At 42.9% G+C, this 27,161-nt stretch overlaps 1 protein-coding gene across 7 annotated transcripts in view; it reads left to right on the top strand.

Moving 5' to 3' along the window:
- Positions 1-8,248: 8,248 nt before the first annotated feature.
- SOX13 (SRY-box 13) overlaps positions 8,249-27,161 on the top strand; it is a 93,404-nt gene continuing 74,491 nt past the window's right edge. For 6 of the 7 annotated variants that reach the window (XM_027871679.1, XM_027871678.1, XM_027871677.1 and 3 more), the window contains exon 1: positions 25,704-26,534. The gene's annotated coding sequence lies outside the window, so the exon portion shown is untranslated. Of the gene's footprint in view, positions 8,284-25,703; positions 26,535-27,161 lie in introns of those variants that run through there. The other variant, XM_027871676.1, reaches the window with a different exon arrangement.

The raw sequence follows: 27,161 nt of genomic DNA, 5'->3' as shown, positions 1-27,161 counted from the left end.
GCATAATTGGTGAATGGGGATTGAAAAATGAGTATCATAATTTAATAAGCACAACCAATGATGCATTTCTTCCATTTGGATGTATCTTTGTGAGGTATCTTTTTCAATGATGACAACCATTAAAAGCAAATATCAAAATAAACTGATTTTAAAGCAGACCTCTATTTGATAACGGGTCTCTATTTTACAAAGTGTTAAATATTGTTACTCTCCAATCCTATTGAATAGAATGATATTCAATCACATTACTCTCATCAAGAGTATCATTATTAATAATTATGTTTTTAGTGAGTAAAAAAGTTTGGGTTGCTTTTTTTTTTTTTTAACCCTAATCACACAGAGTGATTCAGAGATTATTTCTCTGCTCGGAGTTCTAGATTGATCTTCTGAGACTTTGAAGTTGTCCAGGTTATCTTTTGTGCTGGGGGAGGGAGACAGAGGCTCTCTCCTTTCCCCCTACAAGCCTCGGAGGCATTTTCTCAGAAACTGAAGTTGCTTTCACCCTTGGGGGCTGTCCCAATAATAGAATGCCACAATCCCACTGTGTGGGGTGTTCAGGGAGGACTAGCACCTCTGGGGTGAGGGCTCACCAAGCCCGTTTCAGGGCTACTTATCTATCTTGGGTGTCCACCTGTCACTCAGTTCTCACCTGTGGCTCCACGAAGCTGTGGCATGTGCCTCAGCCACACCTCTGTAAACCACAAGCTTAACCAGGTTGAGGGTAACCAAGAAGCATCAAATCCATCAGTGAGTTAGGGGGATGTCTACCTCAAGCGTATGAAGACTTCCCCCGGCAGAATGGGAGGATGCAAACAATTTGTTCCAACAACCACGAAGGCAGCAGGTGCTGTGGAGTGCTTGGAACCTGGTGAAACATCAAAGATGCTAAGGTCATCCTCTTTATCCCAGGCCATTGCCAGCCATCTTGACTTTTGTCTTGCCAGTGGACTTTGATGACTCTAGAAAAGAGAGTGAGGCAGATGACTTTGCACAACTCTGCCTCACTTAAATCCAATTCAAGTGCAAGTCAAGACATCACCCTGTGATGTCATTGGTCCCCTTTGAAAACAAAGGATGAACAACAAGCCACAGGGAGTATTGTAGTATCCTCAACCAATTCCACTACACTTCCTGAGTAGTATAATTTTGTTTGAACCACCACCCCACCACATGCACACACATTTTTATACCATTAATAAATAAAATATTTTAAAAGAATTATTTAATCTTTACCTAATTCCAATTTTCATTTTTGTTTTACAATATGCGTAATTATAAGCATAGTGGTGCATGTATCAAATTGCACTAATTTTTTTTTATTAAGTATGTGATTTTAAAAGTTTATGCTTATAGGACCATATATGGAGGATGCCTGGCCATACTAGTCTCCTAATAAATTCTTACTGATTGATTAAATAGTATTCTAGCTATCTTCCAATACAACCTAATCATTAGTAATTATGTTTTTAGTGAGAGCAGACTGTCATCTACTCCAGAAGTCACTTTATCTTTTCCCCCTGTTTCTAGAGGGAACTTTACTTGCCAATACTGATGGGAACCTTCCATTTTTAAAGTTCTCTGAAAGGTGGACATTCTGCAAATGACTTCGACTATTAAGTCATTTTGCTACTGCCATAAAAGGCTATTTCAATTCAATCCAACACCAAGTACTTACAGGCATACCTCAGAGATATTGTGGGTTTGGTTCCAGATTACCACAATAAAGCAAATATCGCAGTAAAGTGAGTCACATGAATTTTTTTTGTTTCCCAGTGCAAATAAAAGTTATGCTTACACTATACTGTAATCTATTAAGTGTACAATAGTATTGTGTCTAAAAAAAATGTACCTACTTAATTTAAAAAATGCTTTATTGCTAAAAAATGCTAACCATCATCTGAGCTTTCAGTGATACGTCATCTTTTTTGCTGGTGGACAGTTTTGCGTTGATGTTGATGACTGCTGACTGCTCAGGGTGGTGGTTGCTGAAGGCTGGGGTGGCTGTGGCAATTTCTTAAAATAAGACAACAATAAAGTTTGCCACATTGATTGATTCTTCCTTTCACTTAAACACTTAGAGGCCATTGTAAAGTTAATAATTGGCCTAATTTCAATATTGTTGTGTCTCTGGGAATAGGGAGGCCAGAGAAGAGGGATAGAGACTGGAACAGCCTGCTGGTGGAGCAGTCAGAACACACACAACATTTATCAATTAACTTCACCATCTTCTATGGGTACAGTTTGTGGCTCCCCAAAACAATTACAATGGTAACTTCAAAGATCACTGATCACAGATCACCATAACAGACATAATAATAATGAAAACATTTGAAATATTATGAGAATGACCAAAATGTAACACAGAGACATAATATGAGCACATGCTACTGGAAAAATGGCCCTGATGGACTTGCTCAATGCAGGGCTGCCACAATCTTTCAATTTGTAAAAAAAAAAAATGTAAAAAGAATGCAATATCTGCAAAGCTCTATAGAGCAAAGCACAATAAAATGAGGCATGCTTGTATTACATTCCAGGAACTAGGCTGGGTTCTGGTGCTGAGAAATACAACAAAAAGGCCCTGCTCTCAAGGGGGCTTACATTCTGATGAGGAGGGAGTGTTTTCTCATCCTATCTTGGGAGAAGACAGAGATCTATGTCCAAGGCTGAAGTCAGAAAATCTGAAGGGCAATGTCAGGGACATTGTGAGAGCATGTTTCCCAGCCTCTGGCTCTAAGGCATTTAGGCTGATGGTTTAGAAAGCAGGATGACCTCTCCTTCCCTCTCTTATTCAGAACCTATCAGGATGACTACAAAGCAGGAGTTATTGATGAACTTGTTGGTTTAATATTTTGATAACTGTATATTATTTCAAAAAAACCCATTTCCTTTGTAATCCTATGTATTTTTATCTTAGGCATTTAAAAATGTTATTTTGAGAAGGGATCCAGTGTGGTGAACACACTGCCCAGTGGGGTGCTCGGTACACAAAAGGTTAAGGACTATCTTCCATAGTCCCTACTTGAAATGCTGATGTCTTCTGGAAAGGGTTAATACCCTAAGCCCTTAGCAAGCAAAGCTTTAATTTTCTGCTGTCTGGAGAGAGATCACGGGAAAGAAAGGGGTGAGACGGAAAGATGTCAAGTCAAACTCAGAATCCTAGAACTGAGAAGGTTTCTTGGAGACCACCTAATTTAAGTACCTTTGCTTTTACAAGAAAGGAACCAGACCTTAAACCTGAAAGTAGTTTATAAATAGATATGATTATTACATTTTTTTAAACCAGACTTAGGATTTTATTGAGAGCTCCCAGTGAGGAACTCCCTGTTACAATTCAGATCAGCATCTACTCTGCAACTTAGAGAATTGTCTGAGGGAACTTAGAGGTTAAGTGACTTGCCCAGGGTCTCACAGCCATTATATATCAGAGGCAGGAAATGAACCCTATTGTCCTGACTCCTAAGCCAGTTCTCTATCTATTATAACATACTGCTTCTCACAGGTTAGAGATGATCATATTTATTAATGATACAACTATTATAGGCTAGTAATTATAATTATTTTTATTGTCCTATTATTTTGTTATTATAATGCATTGATATCATTATTAAATTACATATCATAATCATTACTATCCTGTTATCATTATATTATTAATAAATCCAATCTTCTCTTATCACCATCATCATCTCATTGGTTTCTGTAGGTAGATGCTGTATTGGCCAGTGAAAAGTGAATGTGCTCTGGGCATGGTGCCACAGGGCATGGGTTTGAATCCCAGCTGTGTCATTGAATGCCTAGGTACACTGACAAGCCACTTCTGCTCTCTGAGACTCTATAAAATGGTTGCATTAGATGATCCCTAGGGTCCCTTCTAGCTCTAAATTCTAGGGTTGCCCAAATGCTTCTTTGTAGTCTGAAAGGACTATGCCAATTAACTCTGCTATGTTCCCCTGGCCAAGTCATTCTACCTCTGAGGGCCTTTGTCTCCTCATTAATAAAATAGAGGTAGGATAAGGCAAGATGGATCTCTAAGGACTAGCGTTTGAGAAGTTGGGGGTTGGAGACAATTAAAATCAATCCAATTGAATAGCCTTCATTCATTCATTCAAAATTTTTAAAAAATTCCTTAAGCATAAAAGTTTACAATATATGGTAAAACAAAAGACTGGGGAAGAATCATTTATTCATTGTTTTTAAATTTCAGTGCCCTCTATGTTTGAGACTCTGCTGGGGAAACAAAGACAACCAAAAACAGTCCCCTCTCAAAGAGATTACATGAGGAATACAACTTGTGAATAGATATAAAAATATATTTTATATATGCACACACATATGTTATATTACTTTATTATGATTGTTTTCCTTTGTATAATTCTATGTATCTTATTTTATGCATTTAAAAATGTTATTTTGAGAAGAGGTCCAAAGGCTTCAACAAACTGTCCAAGGGGATTTTGACATACAAAAGGTTAAGGAATATACATACAAACATACATACATAAACACATACATATATACATACACATATACATTCACAAACATATGAAGGAACATGTATCTAAGGAGTATATATGGAATATGTGTGTGTGTGTATGCACACACACACATACAGACACACACACAATTATTTGAAGAGAAAGCATACTAACTAGGAAGATGGGGAAAAGTTTCCTGCAGAAAGAGAAACATGAACTGAGTCTGGAAGCAAGAAAGGGATGTTCAGAGGCAGAGATGAGGAGGGAGTTCATTCCAGGCATAGAGAATCAGTCTATTCAAAGACACTGAAAGGGGAGATAGATTATTGAGTTTAAAGAATAGCAAATAGGCTAACTTGGCTGGTGCAGTATGGGTGAAGAAAAATGTGAACTGAACCTGGAGAGATATGCTGGAACCATATTGTGAGGGCTTTAAATCCTGGGTAAGATGTCTGCATTCTATTCCAGACAAAATAGGGAGTCACTGAGGATTCTAGAAAGGGCAAGAGGGAAGGTGTGAGGAGTGTGTGTGACACGTTCAGACTCGTGCTTTAAAAAGATAATTTTGGCAGCTGGATGGAGAGCGGCTTGGCAAGGGGAGATGCTGGAAGCTGGGAGTCCAATTAAGACATTGCTGCAGTAATGCGGGCAAGAGATGATGAGGGCTTGAGCTAGAGTCAGGGCTTGTGGGAGGAGGGGACAGAGGCAAGAGGTGTTGTGGGGGTAGAATCAACAAGGCGTGTTCACCGATGAGATAACAAGAGAAAGGTGGAAGACTGACTAGAATGATCTTAGGCTCCAAACCTGAGTGACTAGAACAATTCAACAGAAACAGAGGAGTTTGGAACAACAGAGGCTTTAGGGGAGGTTTGGTTTGGGAAAGAAAGGGGGAGGAATTAAATAATTATATAGTGATTATTATGTGTCAGACATTGTGCTAAGCACTTTACAAATATTATCTCATTTGAGCCTCACAACATTTAACAGTTGAAGAAACAGAGGCAAATGGTTTAAGTGACCTACCTGGGGTCTGGGTAGCACAGCTATTAAGTGTTTGAGGCCAAATTTGAACTTGGGTCTTCTTGCCAGGCCCATGCTCTATCCATTGGACCACCAAGTCACCCCAAGATAACAAGTTGTTTATAGATATCAAATTGGAGATATCTAACATGTAGCTTGTGAAGGGGACCTGGAGCTCAAAAAGGGAGATTAGGGCTGTATATATGGGCCTATTCTGGCCTAAATAGCTTCTCTGCACAGATTATTCAAAAACCTCTACAAATGTCTCTCCTACTATGCACTCTCAGCACCCTTCTACCTGGTCTGCTCCCTATTAGGTACTATTAGCCATTGCCATGCCCAATCTCACAATTTGGTCACAGACTTTCTCCTACTAAATGGCAGGCCCCTCTCCTTCTACCCATTCCTGTTTTTCTGTCTTGCTCATCCATCCTTCAAAGCCCATCTCTAGTCTCTTGAAGCATCTTCCCTACCTTACAATTTTAGCCCCCAGTGATGTCTCTGCCATCCTATGTCCTGGACCATCTATCTGTCCCACTTGTGACATTTCCATTCAGATGATACAACACTTTCCAAGTACAGGCACCATACTAGAGAAGCTGGGGGCACAAAGATGAAAAAGTATCACAGCCCCTGCCTTCAAGAGGTTAACAGTTTAATAATGAAGACACTATGAAGACAGGTAAGTATGATAGAAGGTAGACTATCAGGACAAATAATCACAGGACTTGAGGCTGGAAAGGGCCTTAAAGACCCTCTTTCTGAGATTCTTAGCTTAAGGTCCATGAACTTTTTTTTTTAATAGTTTGATAACAATTTCAATATCACTGGTTTCCTTTGCAGTCCTACATATTTTGTTTTCTGTCTCTAAAAAACATTCTTCTGAGAAGGAGACCATACCAGACTATCTACAGCAGGGGTGGAGAACCTGCAGCCTCAAGGCCACATGTGGCCCTCTGGTCCTCAATTATGGCCTTTTGACGCAGCCCAAGTTTTACAGAACAAATCCTTTTATTAAGGGGATTTTTTTCTGTGAAGGTTGGATTCAGCCAAAGGGCCATAATTGAGGACCTAGAAGGCCACATGTGACCTTGAGGTCACAGGTTCCCCACCCCTGATCTAAGGGGCTCAGGACACAAAAAAGGCTAAGAACTCCTGACAGATTCTAGTCTCATTCTTATATTTTACAGACATGTAAAGGAGAGACCTAGACAAAAGACTAGGGAAGGCCTGGTGGAGGAAGCAGCAAGTGAGCTGGGCCTTGACAGAAGACAAGGATTTCAAGAGAACAAGATAAGAAAGAGGAAATGCATTCTAAGCACAGGGCAGCCTGTGCAAATGAATGGAAGGGGGAGATGAGAAAAGGCAGAGACAATAGTGCAGATGTGAAGAGTTGTTGCATGAAATAAGGCTGAAAGGGTAGATTGGGGGCAGACTGTAATTGGCCTCATAAGCTAGATGAAGGAATTTTTATTTTATCCTATGGGCTATAGGGAGCCAGTGAAGTTTCTTGAGCAGAGGAGTAGGGTTAATCACATTTTACCTTGCATGGTAGTGGAAAGGAAGGAGTAGCAGTCATCTCAACCTTTGGATACTCTGCCCAGCATCCTGGCCTCCTGGGGCCCTGACAGTTGATACTTAAATGTCTCCAAACTCAGGAAGCAGTCTCTCGTGTCCCTGGAGTAACCTCTTTTGTCCCTAGAATAACCATTGAGGATGAGGATGGGCATCAAGTGGTGAACAGTACTGGAAAACCTGGGCCCTTTTGCCAGTGAAACCCTAGAGGATGAAAGAGCAGACAGGCCAAAGGGACTATTCTCCTCCACGCTCAAGGAGGTTGCACTGCAACAGAGGTGGGAAAAATAAAATTGTTTAACGTCTTAAATGTCTAGAACAATTTTCTTCCAAAGAGTTCCAAGTACACAGTATTTATGATCTTATCTTGTCTTTTTAGTGCCCTAAGGGGCATGGGGATAGGGTGTCCTCTATAAGACAGATGGGGAAATTGAGGGTCCACGTAGTTAAGGGACTTACTCAAGGTCACATAGCAAGTAGGAGCACAGCCCAGATGAAAAGTCAGATTATCATTATAATTCTTAACCTCACAGCCGCCCCCTTCCCAGGGTGGGGTCCTGTGACCCCAGTGGAGTGAGTGGAGAGGTGGGTGGGGAGTCACAGGACCTCCCCGTGGTTTGCCCGGACGGAGCCCACATCTCTGTTTCCCAGCTCTCCCAGTGCTAGACCACACACCAGCCAGCCCTCCTCCCCTAGGGGAGCCAGCCCGACTGGCTTCCCTTTGGTGCCATGCCAACTGCCGAGCTCATTAGCAGATCTGCTTCCAGGTAGATCCACCAGCAGGGTCATTAAAGTCATAAATGAGACCCCAAATGTCAGTGGCTTGGCCAGGTCCTCTCCCTTCATTGTGCTCTGTTCCAGCGGGGTCCGGAATTGGGCCCCGAAACAATGCCCCACTTCCTCCCAGGAAGCCAGAAGCCCATGCTGGCCTCCCCGGTCTGCCCACGTGCTCCAGCCAAGCCATTGTCTCCGAGTCTGAGCGGCCTAACCATTCCCATGACCAGGGTAATTGCATCCTCTGCAATGACCACATTTGGCAGAGTCAGAGGTCAGGGCAAAGAGCCACTGACAGCTAACCTCAATTGCCTTCCCCACCTGTCCCTGGTCAAGGACAGAAGGGCCCAGCAGATCGCTGAGAATCAGGATGCTTGAGCACTACTCCTCTGGCTGCCCCTGCTGACCTGCTCCTCTTTCCCTAGAAACAAGGCAGGTAGGTTGGGAAAAGAAGAGGAGTGGGGGTTGAACTGTCTATGATTGCTGTGTGGTCCTGAGCAAATCACTACTCCTCTGGGCCCCCACTTCTTTGAGTATTTCTGTGGAAAGACCCCTTGGTGGCCTGAAAGAGACAGTGTGTTTGAGCTTTCTCATACGTCACACTCTTTCCCAGGGAAGGATTTTTACCCTGGGATGAATGAGATTTAGTTTTATGACTATATATCGTTGGGGGGGGGGGGAGAACAGTGACTTCATTGATATAAGTAATTTCCAATGAAGAATTTACCTCTACTAATGCAGAGTTGCTTGGGGCCTTGAGAGATTAAATTAATTGCCTGGGGTTACATAGCCAGAATGTGTGGAGGGGGGATTTGAACACTTCTTTAGACTCCAAGGTTGGCCCTCTATCTACTCCTCCAGCTTCCCCTCGGTGGGATCCCTTATACTTTCCACTGGGTGATATCACAACATAATCTACCTTTACCTTGAAGAGTCATTAGCCTGTTGCTAGGGAAGTGGTGAGATGACTGGTCATCCTGATGTTTCCCTACCCTGGGAAGGTGGGAAGAGATCCTCTGAAGCATTGTAGGACCACAGACAGTCAGAACTAGAAGGAGTCTTAAGGGCCCAACCTCCGTACTCATTTTCCAAATGAGAAGACTGAGGCCTGAGAAAAAAAAAGAGCACAGGTGGTAGGTAGCAAGGGCTAGGACTTGACTTCTTATAACTTTGCCACAGTGAGAGGGGGGTGTGGGGTGGGGCTGGAAAAGTAGTGTAGCCTCTAAGGGCTATGTTAGAGAAATAACTGATACTCTTCTGTCCCCATTGACTAAGTTTGGAGTCAGAAGTCACAGATTCAGATCTAGCCTCAGCTCTGTTCTACCTGTGTGACCCTGCACAGGTCAGTGCTTTCCTCTGTAAAAATTCTCTCCTTGGGATTGAATAAGATCTCTGAGGTGCCTTGTAGTCCCTGCTCTCTGTCCCCATGGTCCTCTGACTATGGACCCCAGAGAGGAACTTTGTTCGGAACACGGTCCTTCCATAGGATTTAGAAGACCCGCACCTGGTCCTGCTGGCCCACAAGGTAAGAAGTGTGGAAGGTTAGGTGCCAGAGCACTCTGTGTGGAGTCTCTCTCCCTTGCCAAGACTGAGCCAAAGCCGGTGCTGTTGCTGTATTTTGTTGGGGGCCAACTCAGCAACAAACACAGCTTGCAAAGACTCCCCAGCTTTAGCCTCAGGCCCTTGGGAATGGAGGGAGACGAAAACAACAACTGGGGAGATCAGGGGCAGCTGGGGAGAAGAGGGAGAATTTGGAAGGGTGTGGTTTCTTTGAGGCTAGTCGGGAGAGGGCCAAGGTCTGGGATCCTGGGCTGGAGTGAAGGAAGGTCTTTCTGGACCCTAGAGGAATCTGAAAGCTGAAAAAGATAAGCAGTGATTTAGCAGGTGAGTGGGGGAAAGGGTGGAGGGGGCTTTTGGGCAGCACCAAGGCTAGTGTGCTGAATTTAGGGCCCCGTGTTCCTGAGAGCTCCCTCCCTCTTAGCCCCTTACCTCACCCTGAGAAAGCCTGGAGGCCCTTAGCTTCCTAAGGACTGAGGTCTGTGTTTAAATTCTAACACTCAAAGCCAAAATGTATATGCCACTTTTTGATGCCTCCAAAGCCCACTATGCACCCATCACCCACCGTGCAAGAGGAAGATTAATCCCTTGTTGTGATACTCCAGGGGCTAGTAGGTCAGTTGTTGCATCCAAGTAGTATGGAATAGGGGCAAGAATGGGGTTCAGACTCTTGCACTGATATTTATCAGCACTGAGACCTTGGGCAAGTCACTGCCTCTCTGAGCCTCAGTTTCCCATCTTTAAAATGGGGATGATAATAGTTGCACTACCTACCTCAAAGGGTTGTTGGAAGGAAAGTGCTAAATAAATGTGCTATTTTAATTACTATCATTAATATTATGACATAGGTACATTTTCAAAGGCTTCTAGTTGAACAGCAAGAAGGCTCAGAAGGAATCCTTGGCCAGATCTTAAAACCCCAAGGCCAGTCCTGTCCCCTGTACTTGAGGCTGGGGCTATAACAGCAGGTGGCTCAGCTGCTAGAGGGGTGTGACTAAAGGCCAAAGAGGAGCAGGAACTGGGGAACAGGCCTGATCCCAAGTCTCACTCCTGCAGTGAAGGAGTCAATTTGAAATCACTTTGCTATCCTGGGATCTCCTTCCTTAGGGTAGGTTTTGTTCTAAAAGAGACTTCTCAGTTTGCACTCCTAGAACATAGCTTGATGATGAGTGGTCATTTGGGCTCCTCCTTCAACCAGGGCTCTGGTTTGGCCCCCAAGTTCACAGTTACCTCGGTCTTGTTGGCCACAGTTGGCATTTGCTACATACCAGCTGGGAACTGGGTTGGGGACAGTAGAGATGACTTTTGAAGAATCACTGGGAGTCCAAGATGGGCTTGACCCTGCCAGGCACTGCCACTTACTACCTATGTGACCTCGAATAAATCACCTCATGAGTTTCCTCCTCAGTCAAATGGAGAGTAATGATGCTTGTACTACTTCCCTCCTGGGGTGATTCGAAGATCAGTGACTTTAGAGGTCATCTACCCTCCTCCTTTTTCCTTGAGGAAACTCAAACTTTTCAATTAAGAGATTAAGACCTGAGTTCAAATCCAACCTCAAATACTTAATAGCTATGTGAACCTGTAAGTTTGCCAAGAAGACTAATTTATGGAGAACTCACGAAGGGCAAGCACTCACAAGGTGGTCAGAAAAAGTGATACATGAACACTCTCAGGGTCTCTCTTAAGAACTTTGGAATTGATTGTATGACATGGAAGACACTGGCGTAGGACCACCCAACATGCCATGCTCTCATCAGAAAATGTGCTGTGCTCTATGAGCAAAGCAGAATTGAAGTAGCTCAAAAGAAATGTGAGATGCACAGATTTAGGGAATCCACTTCAAATGTTCACGTGGACTATTTGTACCCAACCTGTGGCAGAGCACTCTGAGCTCATATTGTCTGAACAGTCACAGTGAGATACATTGGAACTTGACTCTAACACAGTAATGTCATTTTGGTCCTCTTCGAGAATGAAGGACAACAATCAGTGTGATCCTGGGCAAGTCACTTAACTGCTGTTTGCCTCAGTTTTTCCATCTATAAAATGGGAATAATAATAAAAATAATGATAGCACCTACCTCCCAGGGTTGTTGTGAAGAGCCAATAAGATAATAATTGTAAAGCACTTGGCACAATGCCTGGCACATATTAAGAACTATATAAATGTTAGCCATGATTATTATTGTTGTTGTTAAAGTGATTTGCTCAATGCCACACAGGTAGTTAGTAGAAAGCTGTTAGAGAAAATAGGTAAAGTATCTTATAACCTTTGGTAACTCTCCCAAACTGGGCTCTTCAGACCTCTCTTCAGGTGTTCTGTGCCAAGGGAATAGGGGCCCTTGTCAGGAAGTCTCACCCCTAGAGATTTTTTTTATTTTCCTTCTAAAATATTAACCATTAAATTATATGAGTGTCTAAAATACTTACAGGTGGCAATTTTTTTTTCAGTGTGAAAATAGTTTTAATTTCCTTTATCTAACAATGAAATTTCCCAGACCTCCTTTTATCCCAGGGGTACTCCATGTCCTCTGACAGAGACTAACCAGCATATATGGGTTTCTTGAAGTTAATTCAAGCCTCCAAGTATTCTGAGGCCAAATTAGTTTGGGAAGCAACTGAACTAGAGCTTAATTAAGCAAGCTGTGTGCCCGCTGAATCTAAGAAGCCACAGAAGTCAGGAGGAGAGACGCCAGTGGCCTGTCTTAAGTGACAAAAAGTGCGTATGGGAGGAAAACCTGTAGGACGGTGCTGGGGAAGACTGAGGATGCAGTAAACAACCAAGAAAGCTTAGGGGAAATCTTCAATAATGACTGTTGACCTCTGACCCTATAGGCAAGAGTCTGAAAACTGTGTCCTGGGAGGAAAGACTGATTCTAGTCATCCTGATTATTCCCTGTCCCCTCTTCTCATTGTCCCTTCTCTCATCTCCCTACCTATTCTTGTGCCAAACCCCATGCAGAAAAATGGGTTTCCCCTAACCCTAGCTTCATCCTGTTCCCTTCCTGCCAGGTCCAACTCAGATGTTTCTTCCTCTCTTAACCCTGCCCTGACCCTTCAACACCCCGCCCCCCAGGTGATTGCTTTCTCCCCATATTTCTCACATCACTTTGCATAACCCTTCTTTATTGATTTCATGTTCTACCTTGAATCATAATTATTTGTGCACATGTTGTCCCCTTTTATTAGACTGTAAGCTCCCTGAGGGCAGGGACTGGGTCTTTTTCAAATCTTTGTATCCCAGTGACTGGTACAATGCTTTGCACATAGTAAGTACGTAATTAATGTTTGTTCCAATGAATTGTTGAATGGTAGAAAGACCAAATTTAGTCCTGAGAAGAGAAGACTGTATGGGGGCCTAAAGGACTGGGCAGGGCTATCATGTGACAGTAATTAAGACTTATTCTTAGTGGTGGATGTGCTAGAGTCAGTTCCTATTGGTGGAGTAGATTGTTCAGCTTTGGAGGTGAGTGTTTACACCTTGGAAACCTGCAATGGCTACAAATAGAGGCTTGATCTATTGCTTTGTTGATTGTCTAGACTTAAGAAAAGTGATGGGAAAAATGTTAATTATGTAGATTAAATTTAAAAGTGTGTGGGGAGTACATTTTTTCCCCTTTTTCACCTGCACACCAATGGCTATTCTTCTTAGCTGTGGAGAGAACACCTAGGAGCAGTAGATGTAAATATCAGTGATGCTAATTTCAACTGAAAATAAGGAAGAATTTTTTTTTTAATAATTAAAACTGCCCAACACTGGAAGAGTTCACTTGAGTTCACTTTACTAAGTAGTGAGTTCTCTGTTCTGGGAGCATTCAAGTGGAGGCTGGATGAGCATTCATTAGGAATATCATTGGGAGAATATCAGGGGCAACGAGGTGGCACAGTGGATAGAGCGCCAGACCTGGAGTCAGGAAGAACTGAGTTCAAATCTGGACTTAAACACATACTATGTGACCTCAGGCAAGTCACTTAGCTAACTCTGTTTGCCTCTTTTCCTCATCTGCAAAATGAACTAGAGAAGGAAATGGCAAACCACTTCAGTATCCTTGCCAAGAAAACTCCAAAGAGGGTCAGGAACAGTCAGACACAACTAAACCAACTTAACAACAAGTGAAACATTTTATGTGAGACAAGAGGCTAGACTTGATGACCTGGAAAGGTCCTTTCCAACCCTGACTTGTATCATTCTATGGTTATTAGAGGTCTGGAATAATGAATTGAAGCCTAGCTGTGTGACCCTGGGCAAGTCACTTAGCCCCAGTTGCCTCACCCAAAAAAAAAAAATAATAATAAAATTATAAATTGAAGGCCTTGTAAATTCTGAAGAATTTACAAATTCACTTTAATTAAATATTTATTTGTACAGAGCCTAGTCCTAGGTGCTGGACAGAAACAAAGTTTACATACCTACCCTTGTGGAGCTTGCAGTCTAGCAGAAGAATAAAATATCCCCAAAATAATAACATCTGATGATGGTCATAACAAGGTTCACAATACAATGTGAAGTCAGAGGAAGACAAGGAAATTGATGAACTAAAGAGAAAAAAATGCACCAAAAAAACCATTGGAAAACATTTTTGGAGAAGGTGGCTTTTGAGTTAAGATAGATAGTAACCAATAGGAAATTCTACAGGCAATGAGAAGACATTCAAAGGATTGGCAACAGTGTAAGCAAAGACCTAGAAATATGAGAGGCCAGGGGACAGAGTAATGGATTAGGTCTAGGGTATAGAATGCATGGAGAAATATAAAATAAGGCTAGAAAGATAGAAGGAAGTAGGCCTTGAATGACAGGCTAAGGCATTTGAACTGTTCATAACAGTTAATACAAAGATTTTTTGAGCAGAGGATGAATTACCTTTAGTTGGAGTTGGTATATTTTATTTCATCCGAATCTTTTGAAAAGATGGTAGTTCACCCAGGATCCAGGGGGCAATTGGACGGTGTGAGGGGACAGGGGAGGTTTGGGTGACTTGGAGGTCTGGGCAGTTCCCCTGCTAAGATGGATGCAGTTACCCTGAAGCATCTCACCCTTCCCCAACCAGGCTGGATAATGGGAATTATAGCTGTTTTGTTCTTCTCTTGCTGATGCAGGGGCTCAGGGCTCAGTGGATGTGTGGGAGGCTCCATGTGCCTTCTCAGTATACCTCAAGAGAAAAAGGTGTGTGTTGGTGGGGGGAGTGGGGGTGTGCAGGCTTTAAAGAGACCTTAGGTAACTCATTCCTTTTGTGGATCGAAGGCCTGACTAATTCAGGGAATGTTGTGGGAACACCTCCTGAGTAGGACGAAATGGGAGTCTTGTTGATTTGTCCCTGGTTTGACCATCAGCCCCCCAGAGCAGGGATTTGGGGACTAATACTTAGCTGAGGGGAGAATTCCTTTGGGGAGGAGAAGGAAAGAAGAAGGAAGGAAAGGGAAGATGCCACAGACTGTTCCACCCAGTCCATTTCTGTGCCTTCATTACCTAAGGTCCCAGTTCTGAAAAGAACTGGATTCAGAGTCTTCTAGGACCTTCCTGGCCCAAACCATGGGTGGGATGAGTGGGAAGGGTGGAGAATAGAAGGGCAGAAAGAGAAAGTGTGAGTATAGTAGCTCAGAATGTCCCTGGTCCAGACCCCTTCCCCGCCCCCCCCAGCTCCTCCTCCTCCTCCAGCCCCCCTGGGTTGCCATGGAAACCAGAACAAAGCCTCTCTTTCCCCTCTTTTCTGGATTGTTAATTGTCTTTACTCCATGGTGCCTTTGTTAATTGTTGCCTATCCCTCCCAGGATGGGGAACTGGGTCTCCCCCAAGGCAAGGCAGAGAGGGAAAAATCAAATGGGAAGGCCCAGTGATCATGAGGCTTATGCTTTAGGAGGGAGGGAAAGGGGAAAGAGTCAAGACTGGGCTTCTCTAAACTGTCCTGACTCCTAAGACATGCCACATTTCCCCCTTCACCTCAATAGCTATTTACAACTCCCCCTCACTGCTGTATATTCAGGTGGGAACCTGAAGGAAGGGGTCAGTGAGATTGACTGGAAGAGAGAGAAAAGAAAATCCAAAGACACAAAAAACTGTTGCTGACCCTTCCTACCCATCCCTGCCTCCTGGCCCCATCCTTCCACACCACCCCCCTTCCCAAGTTAAACAGTAAGACTGGCTGCCTGATTCTTCCTCTGCCTTTAGGAGACACAACCTTGGACACTACAGAGACAGCCCCTGGGTAGAATGGTCTTCTGTTCTTTTCCACATTCCAGTCCAGAGACAGTTCTTGATGCCACCCCAAAAACACAGTGGAGAGATATTAAAGAAACAGTGACATGAAAGGAAAAGACAAGTGAATTGATACTTACTGGGTACCTATTATAGGCCTAGTATTGAACCAAGAGTCATAGGTAATAAAGGAGTGTTCAGTGAGGTCCTGCATAATGAATCCCCTGAGATGGTCCCACATATTCAAATATACCCAATTTAAGTTAGAATTATGTAAAAAGGGGTAAGTGGTGTCAGCCTAACAGAACTATACAGCACAGATTCATGTCTGCTTTCTCAAAGAGATGCTAGTCTAGTTGGGGCAACAGGACTTACACATAAGAATATTTCAACATTTATTAGACACCTACTGTATTCTAGGCACTATGTTTGGTTAAGGGAAACAAAGAGAAAAAGAAAGACTCAATTCTGTCCTGTCCCTCAAAAAGTTTATCATCTAGTCATTAGAGAATTGTAAAAGGTAGTCTTGGTGGTGTAATAAAAATATTAGATGTGGAATGAGAAAAAGCTGAGTTCAATTTTTGGCTCAGAAAGTTATTAGTTAGGTAATCCTAGGCAAGTCATTTTAACCTCTCGCAGCCTCAGTTTACTCATATGTAAAATGGGGATCATAATAGTACCTACTATCTCATGGGGTTGTTGTGAGGATCAAATGAGACACTCTATGTAAAACACTTTGCAAAACTTAAGGCTAATTGCTATTATTATTATTATTTCTATGGTTAAGTCTGTGAGTATGTGGAACAAACTGTAGGAGTTACAGAAAGGAAGATTACTATAGGTAAGACCACCAAGGAAGGCTTCATAGAGCAGGGGATACTTCATTATTATTATTTTAACTTTTATTGGTATCTTTGGTTTTTATATCCTCTTAATTTCCACGTGCCTTCTCAGTACACCCCAGGGAGCCATCCCCTATAAAAAAAGAATTAAGGGAGGGAGGGAGGGAAGGAGAGAGAGAGAGAGAGAGAGAGAGAGAGAGAGAGAATGAAAAAGTATTTCAGCAAAGTCAATGTAGATACCAAACCAAATTTGACTGCCCATGCAGTATTCCGCAAGCAGAGTCCTCCACCTCTACAAAGAAGCAAGGAAAATACATTCTTCTACATGTTCTTCAGGGCCAAAGTTGGCACTTATAATGGCATACTGTTCACTTTTGATTTTTGTCACTCTTGGGTTGTTGTTGTTTTTTCTTTCAGGGGACAATTTAACATAGTCTTGAAGGCTGGGTGAGATTTGGATAGGGTTTGGCTTACTGTGAAGTGATGGAAACATCCCAATTATCTGTTCACATAATAGCACTTTAAGATTTGTTTGTTGTTGTTGTTTTTTTAATGAGGCAATCAAGGTTAAGTGACTTGCCCAGGGTCACACAGCTAGTAAGTGTCAAGTGTCTGAGGTTGGATTTGAACTCAGGTCCTCCTGATTCCAAGGCTGGAGCTCTATCCACTGAGCCACCTAGCTGCCCCCACTTTAAGGTTTATAGAATTTTCTCCCCCACAACAAGCCTGGAAGTTAGGTAATAAGAAGTATTTCCATTTTATAGGTGGGGAAAGTGAGGCTCAAGGGAGGAGAAATGAAATATTCAAGGCTATGGAGTTAATGAATGTCAGAGACCCAATAGGAAACCAAGTCTCCTAACTCAAGGGCAGTAATTTTTCCCCTATAACAGATATCTCCAACAGTGAGTAAATAGCGTGCACAAAACTGCAGAGATGTGAATATATATATGTGTATATATATGTGTGTGTGTGTGTGTATGCGTATGTGTGTATAGGGTGGGGAGTGGTTTGAGTTTTACTGAAGGAGGAGTACGGGACTAAGAAAGCATGGTGGAAACACGGAATCATGGATCAATGATTAAGAGCTGGAAGAGATCTTAGAGCCCATCTAGTCCAGCTCTCTCATTTACAGGAAACTGAGGCTAGGCTGATTAAGTGATTTATCCAAGTGCACACAGGAAGCAACAGAGGTTAGATCTGAACCCAGTCCTCAGGCTTCAAATACATTTTTCTTCCCCTGTGTGTAATTGTTTAGTGGGCATCCTTCTACTTCTGCCACTCCAGGTTTTCTATCAGAGAATTGGGCTCTTCTAAAGTCTGTGTCAGAGGAGGAGAACAAGGATGAGAAGAATAAGGAGAAGCAAGGGGAAACATCCCATTTACATAGTGCTATAAGCAAAGCACTTTATATCTATTATCTCATTTAATTCTGACAATAATTTCCAAGTTGAGTACCAATATTATCTTCATTTTACATATGATGAAAGGTCAGGCTCAGTTAAATGACTTACCTAGGGTCACGCAGCTAGTAAGTATCTGCAGGATTCCAAGTGTGGTCTTCTATTAATTTAAATAATCAATCAGCAAGCATTTGTTAGTCACTTAATCTGTGCTCCAAAATCATACACCCTCCAAGGGATTCACTGTGCTAGGTGCACTGGCAATACATACGTACATATATACATACATACATATATATTATATATAGTGTGTGTGTATGTATCCCTCTCCCCTTATATATCTAATATATAAATATATTTATATTATGATAAAATATGTTGTAGTATATTTATTATTTCATATTTCTACATTATATATTATGATATAAATGTTATACATATTACATATATATAAGGGGGAGAGAGAGAATGAGAATTAATCTTTACTCTCAAGGAGCTTATATACTAGCTAGGGAGACATGTACATATATAAATGTGTGTGTGTGTGTGTGTGTGTGTGTGTGTGTGTGTGTTTGTATACAAAATAAGTACCAAGGCAGTTAGGGAAAGAGGGTACTAGGAGTTGGGGGAATCAGGAAAAGCTTCCTCTGGAAGGAAGACAGGAATTCTCTGAGGTGGAGATGAGGAGAAAGAATGTTCTAGACACAGGTAATGGGCCAGTAAGGGGCCAGAGCTGGGAGATGGGAAAAACAATGAGAAAGCCAGTCTGACTACATCACAGAGTACAGGAGGGACTGTAGATGGACAAGGAAATCAGAGAGAGAAGTTCAGGCCAGGTTATAAAGGACTTTAAACCTGAAGGAGATAGTTTCTTTTTCATCAAGAGGCAATGGGGAGCCACTGGTTTACTAACTAGGGGCATGACATGGTCAGATCTCCGCTTAAGGTAAAAAGATTAGATTGGAGTAGGAAGAGAATTGAAGTAGGGAGACCAATTAGGAAGCTGTTTTAATAGTCTAGCTGAGAGATGATGAGGGGCTACATGAAGGTGATGGCTGTGTGGCTAGAGATGAAGAGTTAGATTGAAGACATATAGCGAGGTAGAAACAGCAAACTTGTCAAACTGATTGATCTATAAAGTGAAGGAGAGTGAGAAATCAAGAATAACAATGATCTTAGGAGCCTGGGAGCCTGGAGAGATGGCGGTACCTTCAACAATAATAAAGAAGTTTGGAGGATGGGTACATTTGGGAGGAAGAGAAAATGAACCCTTTTTTCAGACACATGACATCCAGTTTGAAATATCCAATAGGCAATGATGCCATGCTGAAGCTTGTGGTCTAGACATATAGGTCTGTGAGTCATATGCATAATTGAACACCTAGGAGCTGATGAGGTTATCAAGAGACAGAATATGGAAGAGGACCCAGGATTGAGCTCTGGGGAACAACCCAAGGTTAGAGGGCATGATATGGAGTAGGACCCAACAGAAGGAGACTGAGGAAAGGTTGACTAGGTATCAGGAAAACCATGAGAGCATTTTCATGAAAATCCGGAGAGAAGAAAGTATCTCAGACGAGAATATGGTCAGATGTCAAATAAAGCAGAAAGACTGAGTAAAGAAGATAACTGATTTCTAGTCAATCAGTTAATAAGCATTCATTAAGCACATACTATGGACAAGGCACTATACTAAAAAGTAGGGATACAAATAAAGGCCAAAACAGCCAAACACAGTCCCTACCTTCAAGAAGCTTATATAATAAGGAGGGAAAAACTTGTAAATAACTAGATATATACAAGATGTATTTACAAGTAGATGGAAAGTAATCTGAAAGGTGAATGCATTAGTGAGGGTGAGAGGAGGAGGAAAGGGGAGGTAGATTGTCCAGAATAGGCTTCCTACTGAAAGTGGGATCTGAACTGAGTCTTGAAGGAAGGCAGAGAAACCAAGAGGGGTTGAGGTGAGGGGCAGAGTATTTTGGGCATGGGGGACAACCAATACAAAGATTCAAAAATGGGAGATAGAGTGTCTGGCTCGAGGAACGGTGAGTAGCCAGTGTAGTTGGATTGTAGAACGTATGGAGGTGGCTAAAGTAATGTGAATGGTATATTTATAGCAGCTCTCTTTGTGGTGGCAAAGAACTGGAAATCCTTGGGGTTCCCATCAATTGGGGAATGGCTGAACAAGTTGTGGTATATGGTTGTGATGGAGTACTACTGTGCTAGAAGAAATCATGAGCTCATTGATCTTAGAAAGGCATGGAAAGACTTGCACAAAATGATGAAGAATGAAGTGAACAGAACCAAGAGAACATTGTATATAGTAATAGCAATATTGTTTTAAGAATGACTAAGTCATTTTGACTATTATAAATATACAAATTAAAAATAAAGGACATATGAAGAAAGACATTATCTGCATCCAGACAAAGAACTGATAAATAGAAGAATATATAGAATAAATTTACATATACATACATACATGTGTGTATACATACATATATGTACATATACTACAATATGTGTATATACATATGTAAATATAGGCACACATACATATACATGTATGTGTATGCACATATACATGTTTGTGTGTATGTATATATACTATACATATGCATATGTATATACATGTATATACATATACATAGATACACACCTATTTGTGTGTAATGGTAGACATCTCTAGGGTGAGGAGGGGAGAGAGAAGAAAAAAGGAAAAAAAGAAATTTATGTGATAACTTTGTTGTATATTTGGAGGGAATAGCAAGTTGTACATAGTAGATTTGCAGTTTCATGTGCAATCATCTTTTTTATTGTACTGTGTTATGGAAATGTTTGTTTTGTTCCATGAATTGAAAATAAAATAATTCTTTTTAAAAAGAGGAAGAAGACTAGAAAGGTACGAAGAACCCAGGTCATAAAGAGATTTAAGTGCCAAACAAAGGAATTTATATTTGGTCCTGAAAGAAATGGAAAGCATTGAAGATTTTTGAGTAGAGGGGTTATGATGGTGGTGACAAGGTCAGAATTTAGAAAAATCACTTTGGCAAATGAGTGGGGGATAGATTGGAGTGAGGATGGACTTGAAGCAGGGAGACCAATGAAGAGGGAATTGCAATTGTCCAAGTGAAAGGTGCTGAGTGCCTGGACTAGGCTGGTATCTGTGTGAATGGAGAGTAGGGGATGTATACCAGAGATACTGTGAAGGTAGCAATGACTGGATTTGACTAAGGATTAGGCTTATGAGATGAATACAAGTAGGGAATCCAGATTGACCTTGAAATTATTGCCCTGTGTGGCAGGAAGGATAGAGGTACCCTCAAACTTAATGGGGAAATCTGGAAGAAGGGAGGGTTTGGGGAAAAAGATAAAGAGTTCTTTTTTGGACACGTTGAATTCGAAATGACTACATAACATCCAATTCTAGATGTCCGAAAGGCAGATAATGATTTGGCTCTATAGTTCAGGAAAGAGTCTAGGACTGTATGTATAAATTAGGTATCATGATGATCATTGAACACATAGAAGTTGGAATAGTGTTTATATGGAGTGAAAAGAGAAAGGGCCCAGGACAGAGCCTGGGGGCCACCCACAGTTAGTGGAAGTGACATAGACAAAAGAACCAACAAAGGAGACCCCGAGAAGCTTCAGGAAAATAGGAAAGAGGAAAATCAGAAGAAAACGGTATCATCAAAGCCTAGAGAAGAGAGATTGTCTAGGTCTGGGAGGAGAAGGTAATCAACGAGATCAAATGTACAAAGATCAAGAAGGATAAGGGTTAAGAAAAAGTCATTAGACTCGGTGATTAAAAGATAATTGGTAACTTTGGAGAGAGAAGTGTCAAGTGAATGATGTAGTTAGAAGTCAGATCACAGAGGAGTTGGAAAAAAGTGAGAGGTGAGGAAATGGAGGCAGTGTACATTGGACCAAGATATTTGATATTGGCTTGAAAAGATGGCACAGTCTGTAGAAATTTTTTTTTTTTGTTAAAGGACAAGAAATATATATATATATATATACACACACACACATATATACATATATATACACATATATGTATATATTTTGGAAGCTGTAGGAAAAGAACCAGTAGAAAGGAACATATTGATAGTTAGAGAGAAGGGATGGTTGAGGGGGCAATCTATTGAAGAAGGAAGTGGATGGGCTCAAGGGAATATATAGAGAGGCTGGCTTTGGTAAAGGGAAGGGCCACCTCATCATTATCAGAAACTGGAGGAAAGGAGAAGAAAGTAAGGATGATGTCAAGGGATAAGACAGTAGGTGAAGGGGCTTTGTGGGAGGCTTAAAGATTGAAGAAAAGATTTCAAATAGGTTTTGTGGGGATTGAGATAGTGAATCAATTAGGGAGGAATAAAAGGTCTGCCTGGTTGCAGTAATCAGCAGCAGATGAGGTTAGATGACATAATTTTGTAGCATACCCAGTCTTTACAATTGTGTGATTTCCTCCAGCTGGGTTCCCAACTCCAAGTCCAGCATTTTATCCACTTGGCTCTCCTGCCTCTCTAATTCAAAGAGTTGGTCAGATCTAGTGGAATGAACACTGGCATGGGGTGTGGACATATAGATACCAATCCTGTATCTGCCACTAGTTAGCTACATAACCTTTATGAAGTCATTTAACCCTTTGAGCCTCAGTTGCCTCACCTGTAAAGTGGGACACTTGAACTAGATTTTTACCCTAAGGTTCATGAAACTTGGATGAGAAAAAACTTACATCTTTATTTTCATTTTTTTTAACTGAAATTTAGGATATCCTTCAATTATTTTAAAAACATTGTTCTGAGAAGGAATCCATTGGCTTTGCCAGATTGCCCAAGGTATTCATGACTGAAAAAAGGGTGAAGGGCCCTTAAGCTAGATGATCTCTTATCTCACTGAAGTTGTGCAAATGTAATGAATACAGTACGCCAAATATATCCCTCAGGCAGAATCCAAATAGCCCTTCTTGGTGCTGGGGGAACTTGACCTGGAAAATTTGGAAGAAAAAAATGGTAAGTCCTTTTTTTTCCTGCTTTCTTTCCATTTACGACTCCCTTCTCTCAACTCCCCTGGTTTCTAGAATAGTCAATATCCTCTTCTCTTTTTCCCCTCCTACAGACAGCCAAATGTACCCAGTGATCTCTGGACCATAGTAGCCTCCCTCTTTAAAACAGAGGCAGAGCTGCAATTGTTCCTGTGTAGTTCATCCTGGTCCAGTACTCTCCTTAGGGCTTCAAGTCTGTTCTGAGGACCCCTTGGATTCTGAGGAGAGGTGGAGACTGCAGCTAAGAGGCTGTTGGACCCCACAATGGCAATGCCCACTGTGGAAAGTGTGCTGGTTTGGGAGACAGAGGATCTGGATTCATATCCAATTATGTCATCCCTGTATGACCTTAGTCAAGTCATTCAGTCTGTTTTCTAATCTTTTAAAGGCATCTAGGAGGCACAGTGAATAAAGTGCTGGGTCTGGAATCAGGAAGGTATGACTTCAAATTCAGCCTCAGGCTAGCTATGTGACCCTGGGCAAGTCACTTTACTTTTGTTTGCCTCAGTTTCCTCAACTGTAAAATAGGGAAAATAAGAGCACCTACCTTGCAGAGTTTTTGTGAGGATCAAATAAGATAATATATACAAATCACTTAGTAGAGTAAATTTTTGTTATTGTTATTCAGTTGTTTTAGTCAGATCAACTCTTTGTGACCTCATTTGGGGTTTTCTTGGCAAAGATACTGGAGTGGTTTGCCATTTCCTTTTCCAGTTCATTTTGCAGGTGAGGAAACTGAGGCAAATAGGGTTAAGTGACTTGTTCAGGGTCACATAGCTAGTGAGTGTCTACGGCCAGATTTGAATTTGGGAAGATGAATCTTCCTGACTCCAGGCAGACTCCATAGCTGCCCAGCAGAGTAAATAGTAAACACTTAATAAATGCTTATCTTCCCTCATCTGTAAAATGTGGGGGTTGAACTAAATGACTTCAGGGGTCCCTTCCAGCTCCAAATCTATGTTTCTATGATCTTCTGTATTCTAGACCATGGCTTAATAGTCTTGGTATAATGTGTCAGAAAACTATTTCAGTGTGGTGGGAAGACCTTGGGTTTGAATATTGGCCCTATGATCTTCACCTCTTCAGGCTCAGTGTCCTTATCCATAAAATGTTGTGCTTAATGACTTTTAAGGTCCTTTCCATTTCTAAGACCTTGGCCTTTCCAGAAGAACGAACCTAAGCGCTAGAGATCTAAAGAGTTAGACTGCTCTCCATTCATGACCTGGAGGTATCTCTAGACCAACCCCTTCCCCACCTGCCACCAGGCACCATTTTCCCTCTTCACCCAGGTCACCTACCTATTCCAGAAAAGTCATTTACACCTTTGTATGAACTGAAGTTCCTCTTGTTACCACTCCCAAGTGTATTTGCATGTAGGCTAGGCTAATAATTATGACTTTGTTAAAGCTGGTCAAAGGAATGTAAAGCTGAATCAAAGAATGTTAGGTCAGGGGAACTTTCCCTGGTGGCTCTGAAGTCTCTTAAGTGGCCCAGGAAAGAGATTTAATCACTTTTTTTTTTTGCTAACTTTCCCACTCCACTGGGAAGTTTGCATTATTTGTGGGGATTTTACAGGTATAGAGGTAAAGTAGGCACATGAGTTCCCATCATTCGGACCAGATATTCAGTGCCTTTTAATTAGGAAATTTAATCCAATTCAATTCATAGAAAAATGGATTTCGAGTATAAAGGGACCCAGACCCCTCAGGATACTGAGGCAACAGAGAGATTGTGACTGGTTTAGTTCACACAGCTAGAAAATGTCTGAATCAGGATTTGAACTCAGGTCTTCCGACTTCAAGCCGAGTAGCCATATCGACTACATTCAACAAATAATTTAAGTGGCTACTATATTCTAGGCAGGAAGATACAGAAGACAAAAATGAAACAATCCCTGCACCAAGGAACTTGCATTCTACCCAGAGGATATTTAAAATAGAAAGAGTAATAGAAAGAAATTTCAGGAGGATGAGAGCATTAACTGGGGCTCAGCAAGACCTCCTGTGGTAAGTGGCACCAGGACTGAGCTTTAGAAAGGGAGGAATGGTCATATTAGGAGAGCGTCCTCATCAGTCACCCTAAAAGAGGCTCTCTGCTTAGTCCTGCCAGTCTTTATCTGCCAAGTTTCCTCTGTCCCTTTTTTCCTCTCTTCCTATGGAAACTAAAGAGCATCCAGAGACCTGCAACCCAAATAGCCAAGCATTTAATGAGATAATGTATTTGAAGCACTTTGCAGACCTTTAAAGATGTTGTCGTTGTTGTTAACGAAAAGACTGGAAAATAGGCCCAGGAAGAGAGCAGTAGCGGCTGTTGAACCCAGAGAAGGGAGGGCCATGGGTTTCCCTGAATAACTAGAAGGTGTCTTTATTATAATGAGCTGCTATCCCTCTCCTCAGAGCAAAGAGCAGTAGGAAACGATGAGCTGACTGGATTGATTTTTAAAATGGCAGCAAGAAGAAGTTGGGTTAGACCTAAAGAGGCTTCCCAGCTGTGAGGAAGATGAGTTTTCCTTCGAGAGGTTCTGCGATCTTTGTCTGAGTAGGCTTGCAAATCTAAAAATTAACAGTCACCTTCTTGAACAGAGACTGGAGAGGGGACTTCTGGTCTAGCTCTAAGGACCTAGGATTCAATGAAGGAACACCTGTACCTGCAGAGTCGGGAAAAGGGGGAGTCATCCGACCTAGTTTCCTCCTTTCTCTTTCCTTCCTCCCCCACCTTCCTCCGCCCCCTATCACCCCGGGCAACCTCGGCTCTGCCCCTTTAAACAGAGGTTTCCTGTCCAGCCAGCTGCGAGATGCCTAGATGGACAGGGCGAGAGGGGGAGCTCTGTCTCTCTGTCCCTCCCTCTCAACCCTCCCTCCCTTCCTCCTGGCTCTCTGTCTCCCTCCCTCTTTCTCCTCGGAAGCTGAAGAGCCGGTGAGGCGGTGGAAGCAGCAGCAGCAGCAGCAGCAGCCACCACCGCCACAGCCGCCGGAGCAGTAGCTGCAGCCCAGCTCTCTCCTTTCCTCTTTCCCTCCTTTCCTCCCTCCCTCCTGTGTTGTGAGTGTGACGCGGGGTGGCAGAGGGAGAAAGAGAGATACAGAGAGAGACGGTTCTTGGACTTAGCCCGGGAGAGGAGCGAACCCTGCGATCAGTATTCGGGGCTCCGAACTCCGAGACGCCGGGAGCCGAGTGCAGGAAGGGAGGGAGCGATCGAGCTCAGCAGCTCAGCAGAGGCAGAGCCCCGGGGCAGAAAGCTTACAGGGGGATCCAGGCTCCGGACAGACCCCGGGAGCCACCAGTAGCCAGGAGAGCGTGAGCTCCTGAGCTCTGGGGACCCGAGGGCAGAGCTCGGAGCTAGAGAAGCTAGCAGACAGCCGGTAGCAGTCGACAGACGTCAGTCTCCCGCCAGGGAGCTTTGGACCCTGGGACCAGCGGCGCCGGGAGCCTGGAGAGCAGGGAGCGAGCAAGCGTCCCTTGATCTAATCCGAGGAGCAGCACCCCTTACCCCACCTCTCACTCAGCCCCCCTCCATATTCCTCCCCACTCCTGGACGTGGTTGGGGGCATGTGAGCTGAAAGCCGCTGCAATCGGTAACGATCATCCCGAGGGAGAAGCCCTGCCCCAGCAAAGGACGGAGCTGGAGCCGGAGCCGGGAGAGTAGTAAGTGCACCCTGCCCTGCCCTGCCCTTCCATGCCCTGTCCTTTCGCAGCACCACCCCCAACCCTACAGTCCGCTCCTCTCTCCCAGACTACGTCCTCCCAAGGCTTGGTCCCTGCTCACCCGTCTGTGTGCCTCGTGTCCCCTCAGACACCTGAAGTTTGACAGACGTATTTACGTGTTTGGGGGACACCCCAGTTCTTGCCTTTACCGAGTTTCCATCTGCTTGTAAAGTTTTCTAGGGTACCCACCCGTCCCCAGAAGTGGTGTCTATCCCCACCTCTCTGCCCCTCAGGCAGTGCCAGTTCTAGATATAGTGCTCACTATGGTCAGACCCTAGTTCTCCGTCCCTGGACAGAGGGAGAAGAGAAGAAGGCTTTGGAGCCGCCTGGTTGGGGGGGCAGGCTGTGTGGAGAAGGGAAACAAGGCAGAGAGCTCCGTCTCTTTATACCTCCCTAACTCCCCCCATCTGCCTAGCGTCTGTCTGGCTTCTCTTCTTTGCCTGATAACTGACCCGGGCCCCTGTCTCGCCAACCAGTCTGTGGGGCTCAGTCACAATGATTTCCTAGCGGGAAGAGGTGATGTGTGTGTGTGTGTGTGTGTGTGTGTGTGTGTGTGTGTGTGTGTGT

The sequence above is a fragment of the Vombatus ursinus genome, unplaced genomic scaffold, assembly GCF_900497805.2.
Source record: "Vombatus ursinus unplaced genomic scaffold, bare-nosed wombat genome assembly UNPS02014798.1, whole genome shotgun sequence".
In the NCBI taxonomy this organism is placed as follows: Eukaryota; Metazoa; Chordata; class Mammalia; order Diprotodontia; family Vombatidae; genus Vombatus; species Vombatus ursinus.
This window is presented reverse-complemented; position numbering and strand designations above follow the sequence as displayed.